Source organism: Lineus longissimus, chromosome 3 (assembly GCF_910592395.1).
Source record: "Lineus longissimus chromosome 3, tnLinLong1.2, whole genome shotgun sequence".
Lineage (NCBI taxonomy): Eukaryota > Metazoa > Nemertea > Pilidiophora > Heteronemertea > Lineidae > Lineus > Lineus longissimus.
Window position 1 is genome coordinate 14,041,539 of NC_088310.1, and position 16,256 is coordinate 14,057,794.

The following is a 16,256-nucleotide window of genomic DNA, read 5'->3' on the forward strand; positions in this document are numbered from 1 at the left end:
AGGCTATGCGAGTACGAACCTCGCCCGCGGTCGTTTTTTTCTTCTTTTCTTTTTTTTTCTTTGTTACTTTTTTTACTTAATGCATTACTATGCGTACATTATAAACAAGGTTATGACCAATCTCCAAAGCAGCGATAATATTCAAGCCCATTGTCTCTGCCAGAATTGGCTACCATTGCACGTGTATCGCATGTATAATGTACACAAATGTACACAAATGTACATGACAAGACTGCCTTAAGGGATCACGTCCAAAGTCCGCACGCAACTCGGAGCAAAAATTTGCCTGGTCGAATATCGCCACACTCATTCGCCTGAATCACTGCCTGCCTCAGCGATTTGATTATGATCAGGCAAAATTTCAGATTGAATGAAATTGCAGGCAAAAGTCTATCAATAATCGCGCCTGATTCGCTCTCACCAGCCATCGGAACAGAGCAAATATTACATGTGTTGTATTATGCGAATTCCAACATAAGCTGATAGCAAACCAAACAAAAACACAAACTGGAATTCCAGGTCAACCTGACTCAGTAATCAAATACATCACATCTATCCATGAGGAGCTACACAAATTTGGCACACAGGTTTGAGGTTTGGTATGCATTCCGAAGGGCTGTGGCGGAATGTACCGAATCATACCGCCATAGTTAGGCTTATGTTTCAGAGTCTAAACCAACCAATCAAGATCATTGTTGTAGTATCAAACCTAATTAATTAATTGAAAAAAATGAATTGCTGTTGTTGAAGACAAAATTGCTGTGGAGAGCTTCTGACACCACAGTTATAAAAAAAATGCTGCTGTGCGCATTCTGGGAATTTCCAGCCCTGCTAATTCAGCACGTATCGAGCCAGTTTGACGGATGAACAAACATATAGCAGTGATTCTTTGAGTCCGAAATTAACTTTTAGTTTCGATCGATTTGTTTACGTCACGTGACTGCACTTTTCGCCGATTAAAAACAAAGCGAAGATCGTTGCAAAATCGTCTAGCAAATATCAGACAAGAGCCACCAATTTCGTAAAATCGCTCCATTGTTGACGTGAGTGATTTTTGGGGCAAACTCGAAGAAATGGCGCGATTGTGAGTGAATTTCGCATCCGACATATATTGCGTGAGGACTTTGGACGTGATCCCTAACATGATGCTGTAAATGTGACAATTTACTATAGATCTTCGAATCTGCTTTTAAGGTAACCATGCTTTAATATTACTAAAGTGATTTATTCCCATTTTGAACCAATTTTAAATGAAATGGCCAGGGGCCATTGTGCTCACCGTCTAGATATTTGGTGGTTAGGAATTCATCCTGGTTAAGAAACATTCTACATGCATAGGAAACCATTCTATAGTAAACCAATGTAAGTATGACATGTGATGTATCATTGCTTGGAGTACCTACCATAAGAATGTCATCAATAAGCGAGATATTGCACTTTTTAAGTTTTTAAGTTTTGGTCTCCCGGCGGCCAAGTCGAGAATCAGATCAAATTGAAATTCTCGTCTGAGGTAACATGACGTAGGGAGTTGTGTGTAACTATGGCTCTTTTCTTAATCGCTAAAGCTATGAACTTGAAATTCAGTACACTCAAATGGCCAATTTATGCCAATCTACCTCTGTGACCTTGAAAAGTAGGTATCAAAACCCTGTATGTGATTTATCCTTGCTAGGAGAACCTACCACAAAAATATCACCCAAAGCCAGTCACTGATATCAATAAGCGACATATTGCACTTATTAGGTTTTTTAGTTTTGGCCTGCTGGTGGCCAAGTCGAGAATCAGATCAAATCGAAATTTGTTGTCTGAGGTAACATGAGTTGTGTGTACCAAATTTCAAGATCATAGCTTTAGCGGTCAAATCAAAAACCCGTATGATATGTGATGTATCCTTGTTAGGAGTACCTACCATAAAAACATCATCCAAAACAAGTAATTCATAAGAGAGATATCACACTTTTTAGGTTTCCACTTCTGGCTCCCTGCTGGCCAAACCAAGAATCAGATCGGACCGAAATTCAGTGTCAGGGGTTACATTACATAGGGAGTCATGTGTACCAAATTTCAAGTTCATAGCTTTAGCGGTTAAGAAACGTGCCATAGTTACACTCAAACGGCCAATTCACACAATTTGACCTCAGTGACCTTAAAAATTGGGTCAAACCGGAAACCCGTAAGATATGTGAATTGTGATGTATCCTAGCTCGGCCAATTCACACAATTTGACCTCAGTGAAACTTAAAAATTGGGTCAAACCGAAAACCTGTAAGATATGTGAATTGTGATGTATCCTAGCTCGGTGTACCTACCATAAAAATATCACTGAAAACGAGTGGCTTATAAGCTAGATATCGCACTTTTTAGGTTTTAACGTTAGGCCCACTGGTGGCCAACTCAAGAATCAGATCGCACCGAAATTCATTGTCAGAGGTCACCTGACCTGGAAGGGGCCTGTGTACAAAGTTTCAAGTTCATAGCTCATGCGGTTAAGAAACGTACCACTGTTTTTGAAACAGGACACAAACAACAGACGACGGACAGAACGGTGTTAACAGACTCCCCTACGGTGAACCAAAAACTGTTCAAGGCCCAAGACTACTGACTAGTCTAGATTGTCAATGGTAACCATGGTTGCCAAGTCTTACTTGATTTACTTACTCTGCCGCAGTTGGCTCACCAGTCACCTTTCAACAATGAGAACAATCGACAACCAACAATGGTCATAATGGGACATATCTAAAGTTGGATATGCATGCACCCAATATCATTGCACTTTCCACTATTTCATGAAATGGGCTAGGGACCATGCGCTCACCTCAGACAGTGTTAATGCATTTAATTTTCAATGATATGGGAAAAACAGTTTTGGTCGTTGATGTCAATCAGAAGAAGAAGTGGTTTTGTATTGCAGCTTTTATGGAGAATTTAAAGATTTAATTGAATTTTCAAGATGGCCATCAGGCGGCCTTATTGTCTATGAGATTCAGGGTTATTGTAGAGTGTACATGTCATATGGAAATTGATTGACATCTGTTCAACAGTTAGGAGTAATAGGACTTCGTTGAATTTTCTAGATGGCGGCCTGGTGGCCATGTTGGTTATTGGATTTGACTTAAAATTGGGGATATTCTTACGAGTGCATAGATACATTATCACATGAAATTTGGTTGCAATCAAACCATTAGTTTGTGAGTAATATTCTAGCACAAATAGAAACGAAACGTGCCACCAATTGGTGATTTAGTGAACTTTGACCTCTGTGACCTTGAAAAGTAGGTCAAATCAAAAACCTGGGTGATATGTCATTTAACCTTATTAGATACACACACCATAAAAATTTTGTCACTCTACGTACAACCATTAGCTTCAAAAAGGCAAAAAACCTATTTCCAAGATGGCCGCCTTGAGGCCAGAAAGTAGGTCATATCGCGAAAAAGGAAAAATACGTCTGGGCATATTGCCCAAAGCTACCATCACACCAAGTTTTAGCCATCTAGCCCTGCGGTTAAGAAACGTGCCACAGGATACGACGACGGACGACAGACGCAGCGCTATTGTATAGACTACCCGAACGGTGAGCCAACAAGTATTCAAATATCTGCTCGGATTACACTAACTACATTCCTCAATATTCAATCTGTCTCCTGAGCTGGTTTGTCAGAATGCTAAAGGTACAGGAGTGCTTTTGCACATGTCCACAAGTTTTTGTCCGTCAACTGGAACTGTGCCGAGTCACAGCCCAAAACTCTAAAACTCTAAGACCACAGTGACACTGCGCGCGTATTTGACTTTATGAGTAATGAGTAAGTAGAAAGCCTTAAAAATCATTTGAAATTCAGTTTACCCGTGAGACAACTCGATAATATCACAACTGACCAAATTTTTGCGCCGAAATATTGCCACATGACCTAGGGGCTTTAAATTCGCCGTTCAAGGGGAAAATATCTTGGCGTCAAAAACAGATGTCGGTCATGTACTGGAAAATGACGTCATACCATGTAAAATCCAAGAAGGACGTCCTCGTGTCACCAACAGGTTAGGTTCTTGCAAAATTTACGCACCTCTGCGCAATAGAGGTTGATACGACTTAACAGACAATTTTGTGACGTCATACGATGTAAATGCTGCCTCCATGGACCAGTGCATTTTTTTGGCGGGAATGGCCAGCCAAACGTAAATGGCGCCATGGCATAGTGGATAGACCACTGCGACTGTAGGCGTCAGACCCCTGCGACTGCATCCCCAGTCGAATTCCACGATGGTCACTTGTCTAACTTTCTTCCCGTGATTTTTCTTCTAAATTTTGTGATGATATTTGTCATCAATAAAACCAGACTTTCACTCCAAATAACAGACAATATTATACACCTTCCATATCTTATAGAAGTGTGAGCTTTGTAAGATTTTCCATGACATTTCATGATTTAATCTTGTCACCTGCGGTAAATTCTCGAAATATACCGGTATTCAAAATATAAGTTACCATACAAGTTATAGTTCCGTACTCATAGCGCTCTATAGATTGCCGTACGAATAAAACTTTGGAGACCATACGGGAATTGGTGTGCGCATGCGCAAAGAACTCACGTACCTTTAGCATTCTGACCCGTCAACTAGGCATATGTGTACCGTACCTCTAGCAAGCGCCAAGTTTATTTTGTAGATAAAACTTTCACCAATGGTGCAGACTCGACTGGTTAAGCCTAGAGGTTTTAAAATGTATCTGGTTTAGCTCCTATTTACATGGTTTATATTTAGATTGGTTTTAAATTTATGTTCTGAAATCTTGAAAATTGCCCTCATTTTCACAATTGCTCTTGGATTTTCATCAAACCTACTTCAGATTGGTTGTGGTTGGAATGAATTTTGAATGGATTTAAACGCTGGGAAATACTGTAACAATCAATTTGAGGTACCGTAGGTTTGACGAAAATATACCATTGTGCACATTGAGAAAATGAGAATGAGAACGTTTTTCAATTCAAGATTTTTTTTGAACATCTTGAACCAAACTAAACTTATGGGTTGCTCTCGGATTTTTATCAACTCTACAAATTGATCGTTACAGCATGTCCCTGCATTTTAATACATTCAAAAGTTCATTCGGATCACAACCGCTCCAGAAAATGGCCGATATTCCAGCATAGGAAATTTTAGTACACACAATTTGCCAAATTTGCCATTGAAGAAATGTCATGATAAATGACGTTGGACAAGCTCCAGACGCTCTGTTGCAAAGTAGCGTTATCGCCGTGTTTGACACATGCAATCATGCATGCATTTTAGGGCTCATATGTAATTATGTTGCACAAAATCATCTCTTTCTGGAGTGATTGTCACTTGTGGTTGAAATCTTTTGAATGGATTAAACTGCAGGGACATGCTGCAACGGTCAATATGGCTGAAAGGGTGGATGTCGTCCATTGGTGCCGACAAATGGTACCCAGGTTCAAGATCGACTGGACAATAAGCACCCTGGGTGCCATTACAGTACACTAGACAAACAGCACCCATCTTCTTTTTGCCTGGCTTACGGATCTTAGGGACGAGAACGTTTCTTACAATCTCGTTTTATCTCGCGCCAAGTCATCAAATCATCAAATAAAGTTAAATTTTTCGCATCAAATCAGAGTTATTAGTACTTTTCTGCTATGAAATAAGTCTTCAGACAATAAGTTATCATTTGAATAATGAAAAGTGCTGTTTTGATGGGGAAAAATAGGGTTTTTAAAACCAAATAGCCGGGCACCGATCTTCCAAAATTAGCAATGGTTTCAAAACAGTCTCCCAGATATGGGGCAATCTCTTCATTATCATAATGGGATTTAGAGGCATGTTTACAGATTTTACAAGTTCGAGACCTGTAGGACCTAAAACTCGCATAGATCCCCTCTATTTGTCGAGTTAGCGCCCATGTAAGATCATGCATTTTCGGACACTAGAACAAAATCTTCCTGCGGATATCGCGGTTTCGGTGATGATTTAAGGAGAAATTGACTGTTCTTAGAGTTGTATAGGACAGAAATGAGTTCATACTTCATGTACTTCATGAATACATGAATATATTATGATATGGGCGGGCTTCTAAGTCAAAACAACAACAAACTCAACTGCATCTCTACCGTGTATCGCGTAGTGCATTGCCTAGTGTATTTCGCAGTGTATTTTAGAGGAGACATTATTCCCGCACTTTGGCCACGCCAAATGTCTTTTTTATTCGTGGAAGTTAATCTGCTCTGTAAATTTTATTTTACACAGGACGAATCCATACTAGGTATTGCAATATTTCATGTCTATTGGTGTTTTTGTGTACAGGAGCGCACCAGACAGTGAGACATGGAGATGTGTTCAGTGCTGGTGCTGTCAGTAGACTGAATCTGATTGGCCATAGCGATCAGTGTCAGTGATATGGGTCGTGATCACGTGATGTGACGTCACCGCGGTATCCTCCTTGATCTGGCGCCGTGGTACTTCCAGCATTAGCAGTGACGCGTTTTTTTCTGTTTATCTGTTCTTTTTATTTCGCGCACTGCTAATGCCGCAAGTACCACGGCGCGAGATAAACGAGATTGCAAGAAACGTCCTCGTCCCCAAGATCCGTAAGCCAGGCAAAAAGAAGCTGGGTGCTGTTTGTCTAGTGTAATGGCACCCAGTCAGGGTGCTTATTGTCCAGTCGATCTAGAACCTGGGTACCATTTGTCGGCACCCAGGACGACATCCACCCTTTCACTTCAGCGTCAATATGATGAGGTAGGTTGGATGAAAATCCAAGAGCCATTGTGAAAATAGCTCAAATTTACAATCCCCAATCGGAAATGACGTAGGCCTAGTTTGAATTGATCGCATTCTATGAGGCGCCAAACGTTCCAAAATTATTTAGCTTTTTTAGGTGTCGAAAAACATATTATATAGCTAAATATTCAAAGATATAGATAAATACATATTTCTGAAATGTGCATTTATAAATTGTTACTTTTGATCATAAATCTTGAATTATCAGTTTAACTTTCTATATAGGATTTATGCATTTTGTACAGAAAACTCAAGATATATCTAAATATGAGAACCTAAATCTAAATACGAGAATGGTGCGACTTATTTTGTATATTTAGGATTTAGAGAAGCAGGTGTTAAAAAAACTCTGTATTTAGCTATATGCTAGCTAAATATGCCAAACGTTCCAAAATTATTTAGCATTTTAAGGTGTCGAAAAACATGATATACAGTGGAACCCCGGTAACACGACCACCCAAGGGACTAAGCCGAAGTGGTCGTGTTACCGGGGTGGTCGCGTTAGTGAATTTAGGAATCATAAGTAGGTTTTCCCGCCAAAACATCGTCCTGCTGTGTGTACATTGACATGCATTAATGACTACGCCACCGGGTGATTCGATAATTTTGTGTGTATATTACGAATAAAAAATCATTTTCTTGAGTGTTTTGCGTTTAATTTGCAACTTATGTAAATGAGTAAATAAACTGACGAGAGCTAATTAGACCAAACATTACATTAAAACTTGAGCATGCTAATTAGAACAAGCATGTAATTCACACCATCGGCAGCTGCCCTTCTTGATGTCAAGCTAATATTCCCGCTAACATTGAGAGAGGTGATGTGAGAAGATGTTGAGAATTCTTCCTGATGTCTTCCTGCTTTAACATCAGCCAATTTGAACTGGTACTGATTAAATCATCTTTTTTTACGTATTTTATCAACATTACGACGTAGTAAGCATTCTTTACTTTGAGTATCGGTACTCTTACTAATCAACATAATTTATTTGTCCTAAAAACTACGTGTGCATGCCTCTTGACATCATTTAATACTAAATGATGAAAAAACAAGCCGTGAGTCGAAAAGAAAGTTTATTCTTCATTTTATTTGCGCTTACATTTGATCAAACCTTGGAGGAATTATACTTGAAGTATAGTTCCTCCAAGATCAAACTCACTTACACATCATTTATTTTCATATGGATTCCCATGGTCATTGTGTTCGAGGTGCTAATTATCAACACGGATTTGCGAGAAGGTGCCAATTGATACCATGCAGTCATGGTTGATTACGGCAATTAGGCCTCATGGTCGCGTTAGCGGGGTTAATTTGCAGTTTGGGACCGACCAAGCTGGTGGTCGCGGTCTGGGTACCGGGGTGGTCGTGTTAGCGAGGGCCAGTTAATGGGAATTAGAGAGAAAACCATTCGGGACCGGAGAATTTTGGTCGTGTTCGCGGGGTGGTCGCGTTACTGAGGTGGTCGCCGACCGGGGTTCCACTGTATAGCTAAATATTCAACATATCCGATTTCGAAACGATGGATATATAAAATCCTTTGCAGTAGTCGTTATATATCTGTCTTTTTAGCTAAATTCAGCTTTATTTTCTAAATATTTAGCTATATAACATATTTTTCGACACCTAAAAAAGCTAAATAATTATGGAACGTTTGGCGCGCCTCATAACGCCTGATATACGATTTATGATAAAATATCATAAAAACGATGTGCATAGGTACAAAAACCGGCATTTAGCTAAATCGGAAATCTAAATCTAAATCTCGTTTCTAAATCCAGGGAATGTTCACAGTTTTCTGTATTTAGGATTTAAAGTTTCGATTTAGAAAATAAAGCTGAATTTAGCTAAAAAGACAGATATATAACGACTACTGCAAAGGATTTATATATCAATCGTTTCGAAATCGGATATGTTGAATATTTAGCTATACAACATGTTTTTCGACACCTAAAAAAGCTAAATAATTTTGGAATGTTTGGCGCCTCATAGCATTCAACTATAAATCCATTGAAAAGTTGCGCTTCTAATAAATATAATTATAATCAACCTATGACCTTTTTTTGGGCCGTGAACGGGGATCAAAAACTCGTTCCGTGAAAATAAGAGTGACTTTTACGATTTCTGAACGGCTAAACTTTAGAATCCCTGATCGGAAATGATGTAGTTTGATCGCATTCAACTATAAATCCATTGAACAGTGGTGCTTCGTTAGTCAACCGATGACCTTTTTTTGGGGTGTGATCGGGGATTCTAAACTCGTTCCTTTCTGAACATCTTGAACTAAACTATAGCCAGTGCAGTGTAGTGTAGGCCATGTAAGCCTAGGCTGTATTTATAGTTCATACAATACATACGATTGACCACCAACACGATCAGCCTCAGGCACTGCATGTCAGGTTTACATACTTTATGAGAAATCCTCAGGCACATCAGATTATCATGAAAATGGAGATGATGGACATGATGGACAATCTATACTTGTATGATGTATCGCTCCGTAACTCTAAAACACGTCTAAGTACTTAGGAGGTCTGGTGAGATTACATTTGTCCGACGCACCCCAAGTAAAGGCAAACAAAATTTGAATAGCAATATGAGACACACTTAGAAGTACGCAGCAATGCCCAGCAATTTTATTTATACCAAGATCTATGACGTCATTGATGGCGGGAAAATCAAGTGCCGAGCTGGACCAATTCCCCCAAACAGACCTCTGACAATTGGCAATGTGCCAAAAGTATATCAAAGCATGGATTGCACGTGCCGGAAAAATAGGGTGCATGGCATAAGCTATAATATGTAAAGTCAAGAACTTAGTGAGCCCCCCTTTAGGTCGGGGGAGCTCCCCCGAACCCCCCTACGAGCATATGTTAAGTGCAAGCTCTAACAACTACAGCTGTTACAATGGGGGGACACCCCCCAAACCCCCCTCCGTCGACATAGGTTTTTACCAGTGCGTTGGGGGGAAGCTCCCCCCAAACCCCCCCGGTGGACAGTCAACTAGCCCTTCTGTGTCATACTGCTGGAGGGGGGGGGGGGGGGGTGCGATGGGACCATCCATATAGTTCCTTCCGACACATTTTTGTTTTGGTAATGTAATACATTGTGATTGACCTTATTCACGGGAATCGGGCGTTTCCAGTGATATACGACACAAATGGGTTGTCCTCATGCATTCACTTTCGAAACGCATTTTAAAATAGATGTTACGTCCTGTTAATGGGGCACGTCATCATCGCGTACATTTGGGAAAAACTCCCTAACGAGACCGGAGCAGACGGCTGAAAGTAGTGTAATTATTGGCCGCTAGGGTACATAATGTACGTCGCTCACCCGAATTTTTCACGCAACTATAGCTAAATAGAGCTAGTTCTAGTTTGTGATTCAATTTGATACTTCAGATTTGGGCAGTAGACCAATATAACTTAGTCGTCAGTGTGGTTTTAAGCTGGAAAAACGTATTTGTTTTTCTTAAAGTGCCTTTTTTGGACGGGTGTGTGCGATTGTTTTGTTTTTATGTCACGTGACCTCGATCATGTCGACACAAAATTGAAATAAACCACCCTTTTCTGTCATTATTTAGGACGGTTATTTCTCTGATAAAAATATTAATATAATTGGCCAATTTCTTAGGCATATGATGTAGCGAATTCCCATGAAGATTTAAATTAATTTCAACCAATGGGATAGCAACCACCACCGGAAGATCGCGGAGAAATCGGTAAACTCAACGGAGTTAATTCAGAAAAATACCAAAAAAAATTGTTTGTAGGATATACAATATTTACTCTCTTTATTTCTCATCAAATCAGTATATCCTCCCACACACACGTGTATCTTAAGAGCCCCTCCTAAAGGGGGGCTTATAATGGAGCTAGTTAGGTTACAAGCATACGACGGATAAACCGCTCACCTATTAATTTCAAACGTTTCCAATTGTCTCAGCAAAGTTTGTATTATATCCGCTAGTTTCATCGATTTGCAGCCAATCGTGTGCCGCACGAAATAAATTTGTCCGGACACCCTCCAGTCGTTGCACCCCAATCCTCACTTGATTTTTTCTATCCATGTCAGTCCTGGCCGGTGCAAGTGTGACCTTCCCACGGCCTGAATAACATTTCTGCATACTTCCAAAGTTAAGGATATGGTACCTCTCGGGCGGTGGAGGCCCTTCAGCGCAGTTTGCCAGGGAAAAGAGGGCAACAAAAAACTTCGTCATGGTGCCAAACTACAGCATCCGTGCTATGTCAAGATCTCCGCGTCGTATCTGACATGTCTGATCAGCGTATGGCGCTTACTCAGGACAAGTCACGTGACTCATCCGGAATGTAAGAATGTAAGAGGGCATTTGATTGGTCGCCGGATCAATTTTTTGTGTTGAACACAAATCATGAAAGGCGATAAGTGTTGAACACTTAAATATATTAATAGTGACCGTAACCGCGCGCCATAATGGCGTTGATAGTCGGTCAGGGATGGTGCTGATCGCAAGCGATCGTACTCATTTTGGAGTCAAGTTTCAGAGTCAAGATGACGTTCGGACAAATCGTGCCCGAAATTTCGAGATTCCGCGATGAAAAGTTGTCATTCGAGTTCGACCACTAATTATAGCCTACTAGTGATGATAATTCGGGGGGAGGGGGGCACATCTTTACTTTATAAGCCAATCGGAATGCGAGCAAGGTTGCGACCCACTTTTAAGGCAATGTTAGCCTCTATGTAGACTGGTGCCCGGTCTCAAGACTGATACTCTGTATTGATTATGGGCGCTCCGACAAGAAGTTTAAAATTCAAAAATGTGTAATTTTTTGCCATTAGTTTTAAGTGAATAATTTAATCGAAACAGCAACTTAGTACTTCATTTTACATCAGTACATTAGGGATATTCATGCAAACACGAAAATGTATAGAAACATGGTATTATGTGTGTTTATTCGTCGAGAAATAGTTCTGACACATGTGGTGCATTTACAGATTTGTGCTGGGTGCTAGGTGCTTGTTTACAACGATCTATTTACATATCCGTGAAAAATCAAGGTTCAAAGAATTTAACTAGTGCACAGAAAATCAATCATTTCTGTTAATTCCCTATGATTAAACGCCGCATCCCCTACGTCTCGCATGACCATCAATTCGCTAATCTGTTCCGCTAACCTATTTTGCCCGTTCTTATCATTCACTATATAAAAAAGCCTCAACATATCTCCCCAGCTGTCCACATTGTTCCTATCTAACCCATATTTTGCATACAACATGTTGACACTTCTATTGATTGGATAAAGCTGATTTTATTGAGATTAACCATGAGGCCGACCCTAATTAGCGCATTAATTGCCTCAACTACTTGAATATTTTTAAGAATTACAGGATATACACCACTTTGAAATTTAGCCGAAATCAGTTAAAAAATGACCTATTGTTCAGTATATTTTTCAAAATTCTCAAACTGGGGGAAAATAGAAAATCGGCATCGATGGACTCTCGTTTTATGCTATGAGCTGTAACTGAAAAAATTTTCAATAAAAATTTTTGATATTAGGCCTATAGGTCCGAACAATCAACAACGAAGTTTTTGGCTTTTTTGATTCAAGAGGTAATTTTTTTTTTAAAGTACCCATTTGTATTTTTCTTAAAAATTATGCTTAGTAATCCTAATGTTTTTTTTCCCTGCAAAGAACCAGTACTCTTTCATTACCCATAAAAATATGGGATTCATAGCTTTGTAATCAGGAAAGTTATTAGTTATCATTTAGGGGTTATTCACACGGGTCCAGAAATGACGAAAATCTCGTTTTTGGAAGAATTTTTTCACTCATTTAAAGTGGTAAAATGCAAAAACCGGATTGTTGGTCCATTATGGGGACCGACGAACTAATTAACAAGGCCAAAAAAACCAAATATCTTTTGTTTCCATCGAGAACAGTCAACAACGACTTTTTGATACGTCAATTTTAATGAAACTTATGAGATTAATACAAATTATTAAAAGTCCGGTAGATTTCTTTCAACATGACTAAAAGATGTAATTCGAATTTTGTGATGAAGGGTACTATTTCCTCTTCAAGGTGAAATGACATTTTTGAAAAATAGCCTCTAGGTGAATAGACCGCTTACCATAGAAACCAATAAACACTATTATGTAGCAAAACGGTAAATTTGAGACTGTTACAAGCTCCCAGTTAACTTTGTTTACATTCTTTTGACCCCAAAGTTTGGAAATTAATGCTATGATAGAATATAAAAATGTTTCATATTGTCCATATTTATTTTTAAAGACTTGTTTGACATTTCTGCACACTTAAATGGGGTGTTAGGCCGGCAGGTTTTCTCATTTTTTTATCTCGCAGACGATATTTCAAGCTAGAAATACAAAAAGTGAGTATCCTACAAAAACATTGTGGAAAAATATGACATTTTGAACGTTTTGAGCCATTTGTGTGAGCGGGTTGATTTGTCCTCCGCCAGGCATGCCGGCGCGCTGTACATCTACACACGTGGTTATGCCGTTGTGGCGTGGTCTTCTGTCGTGATTGTGATAATTCGAACTGGGATCACAATGCTAACTGTAGCCCAAGAGCCTACTAGCCAGCGAATCTGGGACGAAATTAACCCACGTATACGGCCTATCTCGACCTGTATGACGTTAATCAATCCTGTATGATGTTAATCAATCCGCCTACCGCCATGGCAAGGACATAGCATAGCACTGAGACTGTACTCCAAAAAGTCACTGACAGTATTCTCTCAGCACCCGACATCGGGAAAGAAGCTCTTCTCGTCCTTCTGGATCTTTCCGCGGCCTTCGACACCGTGGACCACTCCCTGCTACTGGAGAGACTCCGCAATAGGATTGACCTTACCAACGCTGCATTTTAAGTGGTTCAAATCCTATTTACGAGACAGGACTTTGTCATGTGTGATTGAGGACGCACAGTCCGTGAAGGTTTCAGTCAAGTACGGAGTGGGTTCAGTGTTGGGCCCTGTTCTTTTCACAATCTACACACTCCCGCTCGGGGACGTCATGCGCTATGAAAATGTCCCTTACCAGCTTTATGCTGATGATAATCAGTTGATCGAATCTGTTCGCTGCGGTGACAAAGCTTAGTGCACAGCAATTGTATCCAAAACAGAGGATTGCATAGGCAACATCCAAACCTGGTTGTCTCAAAGCTTGCTCTCAATGCGCAAAAAAACGGACTTAACAAACTTTGTTTCTATCCGGAGGTGTGGTTCAATTTCGGGAATCACAATTGATGGCATATGGATTGAATGTTCTGAGTGTGTGAAAGACCTAGGCGCGTGGCTTGACAAAAACATGAATACGCAGACGCACATTAAGCTAACATGCAAAGCGGCCTACGGGAGCCTTTACAAAATTGGCCGAATCAGGAAATTTCTCAAAACAAACACCGGGAGGCTAGTCCATGCGTTTGTGACGTCACGGTTGGATACCCGAGAATACACTCGCATCCTTACAGCATGCTCAGACCTCCGCAGCTAGGCATGTCACTCGAACAAGGAAATTCGACCACATCAAACCTGTTCTTATAGACTTACACTGGCTTCCCATCAGGTCGCGAATTGAGTATAAGATTCTACTCACAGTCTATAAGTCGGTAAATGGACTAGGTCCTGTGTACCTAAAAGAACTTTTAACTGCGACCCCCCAAAGAAGGATCACCAGGGAATCCTCTGGGTTTAATCTGCTAGAAGCAAGAATGACAAAAACTAGGTACGGTGAGCGCCGTTTTTCCAGCTGCGGGCCGTGCCTATGGAATAAACTGCCACCAGCCCTCAGGGCAGAGACAAGCATTGAACAGTTCAAGAGTCAGTTAAAAACCCTACTTTTCGACAAGTGGAGACGGGCGCTTTGAACGTGGTTTAACCGCGGAAAGGCGCGATACAAATGACATTTATTATTATTATTATTATTATCATATCTCACCCCCCCCCCCCCCCGCAGTGTAGCCTGTACCGGTAAGACGACAGGCATTTGAGTCAGACCGTACGCACGGGGATTGGAAATGGCTCAAACTGCAAATAATTTCATTTCATTTCATTTCACTCATTGATGTTGACATTATTTATGGTGTCATTGGTGAGTTTTCAAGTTCAAGTTCAAGACTTGCAGTCTTGCTTGATCGAGTCAGTTGTATCGTTGTCTGAACTGAGGACAAAGCCAGTGCCTCCACTGTCCTCGACCATCCTCCAACTTCTAAGGTTAAAGAGAGACATTGCTGCATTCTTGCCAGGGCAGAGAACTTGAGACCAACGAAATCCACGTGTCCAAGCAGGAATCGGTGATGAGTTAATATCGAATGTTAACTGGGTCAACGTAGTCCCTTCGTCATTTAGTTTATCTTAGTATAGAGGCGCTGCCTCTTTTCTTTTTAGAAATATGTGAACCGTCCAGCACTGTGATTGGCTCTCTGTTTCACATTGCAAAAACTTGTTTCACGTCCCAACAAAAAGGGCGCAACGGGGTCCTTCCAGGGGAGTCCGAAGCCGAATTTCACAAAAGGAAGACCGCAGTCGAGCCTTTGACAGTGCAGCGCACGTGTTTGAAGTGGGTGGAAGTTGCCCAGGTTCTTGTACTAAAATGCATCCATGTGGAGTTACGGACGTTTATCTTACTATGTCTTACACCTGGGATCTTGTACTATTACATTTGTGTAGAGGGATAAAAGTGTGATACTAAAGCCGAAGGCAGTGTAGCAGACGGAGTAGTCCTTGTTCCATCCTCGGCACCTAGTGGTTTTCCATATGCTCCAGCTCTCGCTATTACAAACCCCTGGGGAAATCCATGCCCTTCAGACGGATTGTAGCGTTAGAAAAAAAAGCGCCCAATCAGAGCGTCGGTTGTATTTGAGTCTCGGAAATTCGTAAACCACGGACCCAGGAATTAATGCTCTCAGATGCACTATCAATTGTATAGTCTTTTGCGCCATAGGGCTCGGGTCCGAGGTAGGCTAGTTAAATTTCAATCAGCGCCATGAAACGCGTATTTTCATTAGCTGCTATTTTTAGAACATCCGGGTATTTATGAAAATTCTGAATTTTTCAGTGCTGTTCCTTCGTATTGCGCGCATCCCGCTGCAAATTTATTTCATTACTTAATTAAAACACAATTACACGTCTACACAATGTTTAACAGCATAGAATCGATGAAGTATAAAACGATTTAACGATAGGATTATCTTAAACTTTATTCATATATACATTTTATTGTCATATAAAACACTATATATACATACATTACGCACAGTGTATCAGGTTATCAGAACAGCCACCCTTCGCTGTCGATTCTAATGGATTTTCTCAGGGTATTGTATGGGCAGGCGGTATTGGGCAGGCGGTATTTGCACCACGCCACCACGGGCACCACGCCACCACCACGCCACCACGCGAACAGGCGGAGCGATCATAATGACGATATCAAAACAGACCATGGATCCGACCACAG

General features: G+C 40.6%; 1 protein-coding gene across 3 annotated transcripts in view; it reads right to left on the reverse strand.

Annotated features, from left to right (window-relative positions):
• Window positions 1-9,365, reverse strand: part of LOC135485747 (BTB/POZ domain-containing protein 7-like) — a 132,446-nt gene extending 123,081 nt beyond the window's left edge. For 2 of the 3 annotated variants that reach the window (XM_064768141.1, XM_064768143.1), the window contains exon 1: window positions 9,200-9,365. The gene's annotated coding sequence lies outside the window, so the exon portion shown is untranslated. The other variant, XM_064768142.1, reaches the window with a different exon arrangement.
• Between the last annotated feature and the right edge of the window lie 6,891 nt (window positions 9,366-16,256).